At 39.4% G+C, this 9,717-nt stretch overlaps 1 long non-coding RNA gene across 1 annotated transcript; it reads right to left on the bottom strand.

Annotated features, from left to right (window-relative positions):
• Window positions 1-7,298: 7,298 nt before the first annotated feature.
• Window positions 7,299-9,301, bottom strand: LOC145453517 (uncharacterized). The gene is made up of 3 exons (XR_013919802.1): window positions 9,175-9,301; window positions 7,527-7,594; window positions 7,299-7,460 (listed from the first exon to the last, which is right to left on the bottom strand). It is a non-coding gene; the product is annotated as an uncharacterized LOC145453517 (long non-coding RNA).
• Between the last annotated feature and the right edge of the window lie 416 nt (window positions 9,302-9,717).

Raw genomic sequence — 9,717 nt, 5'->3', positions numbered from 1 at the left:
TAGTGTTGCTATTCGTTGGTACGTGCTTTCATGCATTATAATTTTTGTTATACCTAGTGAGTGTATTCTTGCAGCTCCGAACGTACTCGGAAATTTGAAATGCGGCTCCAGCACCCAAAAAGGTTGCGAACCACTGGTGAAGAAGATATGAAAAGGATAAATATGTCCATTTTATGCGACCAGAAAGAATTAATGTGCAAACACCCACATTATTGACGTGTTGGCCAGGAACATCGAGAATCCAACCCAGGGCAAGGCTACTGAACAAAAATTCATCGACCGATTTATAACGTTCGACCACGGGCTAAATATAAACGAAAACTGCATGTTACACCAGCGCATGGTAGGATATGGTAAGGAACGAAATTTAGATGTGGAATATGGAAAAATGCAAGTATGGTATGGAATGTTCTTTCCATACTTCCATACTTCGACAATTTTGCCAGAATCATGACAACGATTCTACTTTTGGTTTGTCAAATTCATTGCATACCTCAGAAAATCGCTCGCTGTCTATGTTTATGTACTAAACTATCATTTGGAATTACGCGAAACAAGTTTCTAAATATTGGTCAAATCTGAACAACCCTAATGTTCGTACCTCAAATTGCGATTCATGACTCAGCCACCCCGGTTGACATCTATTTGAAAACAACAAAGTTGCCTAAACCGCATATGAAGGAAAATAATATTAATGATACTTATTCGAATCGAAATATCATAAAAGCGAATGATATTCGACAGCTGCCGCTTTACAACTTGCATTTCGCTTATCGTAACTTCCACTCCGTCAACTACGAGGGCAGTTTTAAAATTGTAGACTCTGAGAATGTAGAAGTTACATGACTATTTTTATCAATTTGTTGAACTTGGAAATATTTTTCTGCGTCTTGGTAGGATGATCATCACGCAATATCTATTTGACACAAGCATCATTGTGATTCAAAAATATGTAGCTTGTCTTAAAGCGACGTTACGATATGCCGGTCTCCAACAGGCATTAAACTAGGGTTGCCATACGTCCTCTTTTAAGAGGATTTGTCCTCTTTTTTTGACTTTTTTGAAAGTGTCCTTGGAGGACGCCCTCTTGTCCTCTTTTTTGAGATTGTGTCCTCTTTTTTGAAAATTGAGGTCATATTTAGAGCAAAATGCGAGTGATATGCCGTAAATTACCACAGAAGTGACGCTCCGGCTGGGCGAAAAGTTGACCTAAGCGGTATTTTGAGCTCTGAGCGAATAGTTGACCCTTTTTTTTAGTCAACCAATCACAAAGTGGGAAAAATTCACCGATTTTTGAGAATTCTTCTCCGGTTTTGCAAGTCCCGAATTTCTGAAAAAGTGTCCTCTTTTTAGATTTCCAAAATATGGTAACCCTACATTAAACTTCATTCTGGTGATCATCGATAAAAGAATAGACACCCTGATGTTGGCTAATGAATGTAATGCTTGGCTCACAGATTCGTGCGAAAGTGACATTGATCCGCTGTACCAAAATGATTGTAGTGATGCAAATTTATATTCTAATATCTATTCTAATGGAGCGGTTTCTAACTGGTGGGGATGGTCGGAAATAGATTCAATGAAAAAAATCTTTACATTATTAACCTCGTCTATTTAACGTCATTATGAAATACCTATCGTATCTCTAATATTTAGGTCTATTAGCTCATTTGCAATTCAGCAATTCGTATTATCAGTTAGTCGAATTAGCGAGGATCGGTGAACACCGGTGTGTCATCTCCCGCATGTATGTTGGTATTCAGCCGTATGCGAAATGGTGTGATTGAAATCACCTGATTCGTTATAATATGAGTTCATATGCATATGAATATATATCCAGGGGACTTGCTAATTTATAGCATAGCCGGACTCGTTAGAGATGAAATGACGTATTTCTTTTCGGGTTATCGGCTTATATCTACGATACGCATATAACCTCGTCAACAGCAGGAAGTTTATCTGACCCATGCGTTATTTTGCATTTACACATGTAAATTGATGCTACCTCGCTAAATTTGGCAATATTTCAAACCCTTCCTATTTTTCTGTGGGATCATACACATACATTTTACGGAGGCGCAACATTGCGTTCACGGTTACCAGTTGTTCACTGCTCATTAATTTCATTGCGTGCTGTTCAATTCTGGGGATATTAACTTTCGCCAATAGCAAGTCTTTACAAAAACAAAGTCTTATCAAATTTGATTGGAGGGAGCAATTTTAAAGAGTGGAAATACAGATTTCGGATTGTGCAGAATGAAAAAAATTAAAAGGTTGCCAACCAATCTTCTAATTTCATAATACCTTTGTTTTTTTGTAATTTTCTAGATGATATTAGCAGTGCGTTAACAGAGTAGATTTACATGTCATGAGATTCTGTTGTGATTTCCAAATATTCCCGTGTGATGATTAGGCAACATGCATTCCTGAGGACATATGATACAAGAAAATGCCAATATTATCGATGCATCGGGGCTGTTAAAATGGATGATTTCATCCAAATTTGCATTAAAAACGCCGCAACATTTCCATGAAGCAAAAATAGAATATCATTGGAAAGGTTGGGCAAGTTGCGAAAGTATGGAAGAGGTATCAAATATGGTATGGAAGAAGGTTGCTATGGGATGGAAAATTGTTCAGTATGGTATCGAACGATTGGGGTGGGTATGGAGTATGGAATATTCCCATTCCGTACCATACCATGTCCTGCCCCTAGGAGCTCCATCACCTCTGCCGCAACATTAAATCACATGCAGACATGGGGTAATCGCGATTAGTAATCGTAATCGATTACGACGATTACAGCATTTTCAAGTAATCGTAATCGCAATCGATTACATTTGAAAAAAATCCAAAGTAATCGTAATCGTAATCGACTACTTCACATATCTAATCGATTTCTTTGTGAAAGAACGATAACTTTTTATTTGTACAATGCATATGACATAACCGAACATTCGTGAACAAGGAAGAGATAGTCTACCACCAGGTTATTGATAGCGCAAACGGTTGATTTGCAAGCGACACTGCTCATTATTACGTCAGAAGTATTAGCTTTGCTCGTCTTTGCGTAAGAAGTATCCACACGTAGTAAATATATATTCGATGTACATTGTTGTGTGATTGTTAGAACAGTGTTAGCCATGACGTATATCAGGTTATCAATACGATCCAGACGCTACTACCTCGCAGCAAGATAATAATCATCACTCTGCCTAGTTTCTAATAGTAACTTATGTATTAATGTTTGGTTATGCTTAGTTAAACGCAGTTTGACCGTTGCTGCTAGGCAAGCAGTAGGCCTATCTATGTAGTATACGTATGTATTGCACGTAGGCTACACCGGACAAAGATTTGAAATTTTGTACTCGTCAAATAAAACATTACGATGCCTAAAATCAACAGCTGTTGATATATATCATACACGAGCCGTTCTTTGCCGTTTCTCGTAACGGCACCTTGCAGTATCTGTATTAAGTGAAAGGTAGAATTTTAATTAAGTTCACTTTACCTTATTCATACATGACTCTACTTGAAACGAGCGCCTATCGGTATTTCACAATTCTTCACTAGACATCTATACCTGTCGCCATAGCCATTCGCTTATACACCATGTTAGCGTGGGTTGTAGGTACAATCAGGACCAAAACAGCAATTCGTCCTCCACTCCAAACGTTGGTATTGGTAGGGTTGTAACCAAGTCACAATGTTACGAGTCACAAGTCAATATCACTTTTATGGTTTTGACTCGAGTCAGGTCGAGTCATTTTCAATTCACCCCCGAGTCAAGTCCGAGTCCAAGTCAGCTAGTATAGGGTCGAGTCCGAGTCATAGTGTTTGACTCGACTACGAGTCCAAGTCGTTATGTTCACAGATCAGTTTTCAGATCAATCCGGTTCAACCAACTTTTTTCAACTCTGCTCGAGTGATATAGAATGGATCGTATTCATAATATAGTAATTCTTATCAGTTTTCACAGTTTACAGCCCTATTTCCATGTACCAGGACTGCATGATGATAGAAGAAATACAAATAATGTGGTAACTTTACTATTCTTCGAAGTTACATGGAATATCTGTCTTGGCCGTTCTAGTCTCGAGTCATATGACTTGGTTCGAGTCATGCAAAATGACTCGAGTACAAGTCGAGTCAATACAAAAATTAACTCGAGTCGAGGCAATTTACGCATTTGAAAAAATGACTCAAGTCTAGTCATCAAAAAATCGCGACCCGAGTCATTACAACCCTGGGTATTGGGACCCCATGGTGGTCAGTTTTCAAGTTGATGACTGAATTTCGTCATAATATTGGTAATTGCATTATATTGGTATTCATTCAGCTTTACCGCTAGAGCTGGGGGCACGTAATTCATAATTATAGCATCCGGTATGTTGTTATAATTACTTTATTGCAGGGGTCACCAACTTTTTTGCAACCGAGGGCTACTTTTGCGTAATGATTGAGGCGGCGGGCTACTATTTACTCCCACCGTTTACCCGCACCACACTGAATTTCCGCTTTGATATTTATAGCACTGGGCAGGACTGGACATCATGTTATCTGTTTCTAAAGCAGTCAGTGGGAAGCCTGGCATTGTATGATATCAACTAGTGCGCTGTACTCTGGTATTTAACTTGACACTGTAATTCTGAGTGAGTGTTCCAGATGTGCAATAATTAAGCGTGTTTTGTGTTTGTTTTTGATGAAGTTCATGTCCGAAAAGGCTGATTCACAACGATAAGTTGAACCATAGACGCTTGCAACCTTCATAGTTGCTGCGCATACACCACTGTACCTTTCCGTATCAACAATGCACCAAACGTTTGCTGCACAGTGAGGTGGGGGTCATTTTTCAGTGTTACAATTTCAATCTCCTACTGTTCAGCATCCAAAAATGACAAGATTTCATTATACCGGACAGCAGCAACGATTACAGAAAGTTAGAAACATGGTATATTAAACTGCGTTGAGTGTAACAGAAACAAGCTGTGCCAAAAGATGCAATACGTAATGGGTATACAGATACTGAAAATCTGCTAGTACTTCACGGCTATCTGAGTCCGAATAGTAAATATTGTTTACTACTTTGGCATTGTCCTGGTCGTCGAGCTATCGTAACGGAACCCCCCACCATTTCAAGAAGACCGTGGACGGCATTCCGTCATGTCACCTGTATAGGCAATGCGCCGTATCTTGAGTTTCTGGTGATTCTATCACATACATCTGTATATTACTATTTGTAATGGAAGATATATTTAAGTGTTTATATGTGTAAGTTACATGTTAGTGTGTTTTAAACAAGAATTGCTGAATCAATCAATCTATATATTTAAAAGCTCAATGGTAATAATCTGACGAATATTGGTAAATGCTGCTATTCCACCTATTTTTAGAATGGGCTCGCGGGCTACTCATCTAGTCCTCGCGGGCTACCTGGTGCCCGCGGGCACCGGGTTGGTGACCTCTGCTTTATTGTATGTTGTTAATTCGTGACCTCCCGTCTTTTATATAATCATAAGATACTGTAGTCGGCCAAACATAGCAGACTAAAAGAAAATTTTCGTGAGACGCAGACACAAATTGTCATGTCTTCATTCTTCTGTGAGTGCCCCTGCTACCATTTGAAATGTTGGGGCTCAGATTGAAGGGACTGGATTATTCGTCACGCCCACAGAGCGCGGCTACTGACAATGGACACATACCCAAAGTTTTGGCCAAGGTCATTTTTTGGTAGCACGCTTTGTGGAGTTGCATGTTGGCCTAGATTGCAGACGTCTTTTGGTGTGTCGTGGCGGGGTAGTGACGGCCATCGAAATGCATATTCCTATAAATTATGCATGCTTTTTTTCTTGAGGGGGAGAGATATGCATTTCAAAATCAAGCTATTTAAAGACATTAAATCCCGAAGCTCGAAGAAAATTTTCAAGTTAACTAGCTCTCTGGAAAATACTCTATTATAATTTATGTTGATTTACGAAATACTTTTGAGTCCCCTTAGAGCTCGATCCTGGTCCTATTGAGGAGTTTGGGGTGTGGCAGTTACGGACCTGGCAAGAATGCAAATCGTTGGGTGCGACGAATAGTCCTGCATAGAGTTGGGCATTGGGTACATTATGACGTAACAAGCAAATGACGTATGATTTATAAAGAAAGTTGTTATCTCATTAGACCTTATTTTCATCGCAAGTCTTATATTGTCTTCCAATATGTTAGTTCTAAGAAGCAAAACAAATGTAATCGTGAGTAATCGTGATTACTTTTGAAATGTAATCGTAATCGTAATCGACTACTTCCTGATTTTGCTGTAATCGTAATCGTAATCGTAATCGCGGAATTCACAAGTAATCGTAATCGCAATCGATTACATTCGTGAAGTAATCACCCCATGTCTGATCACATGTACTGAGAAAGCATAAATATTTGACAGTAATTAGGGCTGGTCGAAATCGAGTACCTTAGTGAATCGATTCTGAGTCGAATATCAGACTTCGAGTCTAGTAGAGTATTGCTCCCCGTAATGCCAATATAGTATAGATAATGCGAGAAGGATAAATATGCGACTCGAGTCACGATTTTCTAATGACTCGACTTGACATAATATGAGGATAATTGTTTGATTTTCCAGATTTCAACAATGGCATACGGTGCAAGCAGCAAAGTCGTCGGAACTTCCTGGCAGGTCATTCTGCTAGGTTTCGACTTCGGAAAATATTTCGGGATTAGACCGTGAAGGATTTCCAGTGTCCACTTGACTAATCAAGTATAGCGAATTTTGCTAATAGTAGGGATACCTTTCTGCTCAATTTTGACTGCGACGTGCAGAAAGAAAATATCGTGCCGTCCGCACCAATGGTTTTTGATTTAGCTTATGTTCATAGCTACGTGTGATCCAAACTCATGTCAGGAAATATAATCTATTAGACTAATCGCTAATATATGTTTGTTTTAAATTGATTTTTTTAAGTGCAACCATTGTGCGAACAATCTGTATAAGTGCATTGCTACCATTGTACAGTGTACACATAAATTTGGATCGGAACAAGAGCGACCATATTCTATTAAAATCTAGCACTAACTAAACCATATAGAAGAACAGCAACAGCAAACATACTCACATACTCATGACTTATAACGCAGTCCTACAATGCATTACCATTCTCGCGTAGATGCATTTGCAAACTTGATAATATAGGGACGATGCTTAAATAATACGACTACCGCTGAAAAGCCGAGGCTGCACGAGAACAATTGCTGATCACCAAACATAAAATGCCTACTTAAATATGCACCCAAAGCGATTGAATTTATGCCATTTAATAAACATCAATATTGCAAGTTATCAGCTTTGAATTACGTTAGGCTTATTCGGACGTAAACATGCGGATTGCGGCATCACTTCCAATCCAATTCATTGGCCTTCGCTTCGTCTTGACGCTCATTTTCCAGTGCTTCACCAATTCCTAAAATAAACAAAATTCCCAAAGTAAGCACATTATATCCCGTGTTTCACGCTAGCACTTTAATACCTTCCACTGCATTTAGTGCATCCTCACTCTGAGAAAGTTCTTTGCGTATATCTGTTACTTCTCTGTCACTGTGAAATGAGATGTAATTTTAATTGGTGTACTCCAGTAGGTACGATCGAAGCTTTGACTCAATTGCACATCATTTAAAAGTACATTTTAATTCCGTTCTTCTGACGTTAGCAGATTTATGCATATACGTGACACTATCATGAGGAAGTGTTACAGGAAGTAAGATGACTTTCCTTCTGATCTGCGGATATGAAGAAATACCAATGTTCGCGAAAGCTTTATTCCGCATACAACATAATAGGCTTCCACTGATTGAAGCGTAAGGGTCGCCTCCATTACTTGCTGGGTCAGGGCAGAAGCTGCTATCTAGAAGTTACTACGGCTCCGAATGGGATGAAATTCAATAAGCACAATGAAGGTACCGATCACAGAAATTTGAGCGAGTGAAGAGAAAAAAATGTTCGAGGCGAAATACCAATAGGAATTAGGGCGGACCGAAACCCGTCCGTGAAGGCCAACTCCGGCCAACTCCGCTCGATACTTATCGTACTGTCCAATGACGTCGTCACTCGTACAAATGTTCAAGGTGACAGGGTCTCCAGTATGGTTGGAATGATTTATAAGGATAATAACAAAATCTCGTGTACTTCTTGGTAAAAATGCTGAAAAGTTGTGTTTTTTTAACTCCGATATACTTTTTACCCTGGCGCAGTTTGGTTGTAACAAACGTAGTGTATACGTAGTGTATGCTGTATGGGATAGATTTTTAAAACTATTGCCATTAATCTGAAGATCTCGTTGGAATAGTGACATTTTGATAACGAGGAAAACTATCGGCTCTATCGGAAAGAACATCTTTTTATCGGCAATAGCGGTATCGGCTAAAATTATAATATCGTTCGAGGGGCTTCTGCAGGAATCGGTAGGCCATTGTAATTTTAGTTGGGACGATAGCAAAAATTATTTTGGCATAATTCTCGTGCTATATATAGTGTTTTAATGTCATAACACACTTCAACGTGTTGATGCTAACAGATTAATAGCAGGCATTTAATCGCATGGAGCAGTGGCTCCCAACCTTTTTCGACCCATCGCCCCCTTTTCAAAGTCAACACCGATCATCGCCCCCCAAATTTTTTGTACCGAAAATTGGGCATACAAACTGTCGGTTGACTAAAAAGGTCAAATTTTCGGCTCGAGGTCTAATTTGACACACTTTTGTAACTAAATTTCCGTGGGTTAACTAAAAAAAAAAGGTCAGCCGTTTTGACGCGTCATCGCCCCCCTATCGCCTCCTTCCCTATTTTCGGCCCCCATCACCCCCTTTGTCCATTTTCGCCCCCTCTGTCACCCCCTTCGTCATTTTCGCCCCCCTAGACCGCCAAATCGCCCCCTGGGAGGCGATATCGCCCACGTTGGGAACCACTGTCATAGAGGTATCAATACCAATATAGAAAGTTGACTAGGCAATGGAAGGTCTGTAGGTCGGGTATTTTAGCACTCATTCGAAATAATTTGAGCACCAGTTAAAAGCAATTATATACTCCATTATTATTGATATTGTTCTAATATTGTTATGGGACTCAAACATATCAAGGAGCGCATGGTGATGCGCAGAAATAATCCGATACAGCCTTACCCAAAATGGAAATGGAAAATCCATGCATGAGCGGGTTGCGAGACGAAGACAATCAACACTACGAATATTACTCCTTTCATCACGTTTCGCGGGCGAATGTTTCTATACTGATATAGGAAATAATATCTGTAAAGCGAATAGGAATTTTACAATAAGATAGAAGCACGATTAACGGCGATGGTACGTAATTGTGCATCCGCTACCAGGCAGGATAATAAACATTGAATTGTTTCTGATCGGTATCGATTTCAGTAAATCTCCACGGTTGATGACAACCAATGCTGCACTGTACTGTACTACACACGTACAAGAATTAGCTATAGAGTAGCACTCTTTTCGACACTTTCATAACACTTCCTCAATAGGAATGAAGCAGCTTCAACTGCCAATCTCATCAAGTGGGGATACAACGATGTAAGGCAGTCGGAACAGCATGCAGGATTTTATATATGGCAAGACTAAGACATTTGAATATAGTATCACGCCAGGAAATTATTTAACCAGTAATAGAGATTTGCAGTAAATTATTAAGTATTGAAACAC

The sequence above is a fragment of the Botryllus schlosseri genome, chromosome 13, assembly GCF_051294905.1.
Source record: "Botryllus schlosseri isolate E-star chromosome 13, Bs_hap1, whole genome shotgun sequence".
Classification (NCBI taxonomy): Eukaryota; Metazoa; Chordata; class Ascidiacea; order Stolidobranchia; family Styelidae; genus Botryllus; species Botryllus schlosseri.
The sequence above is the reverse complement of the archived record's forward strand: the minus strand, read 5'-3'. Positions and strand labels throughout refer to the sequence as shown.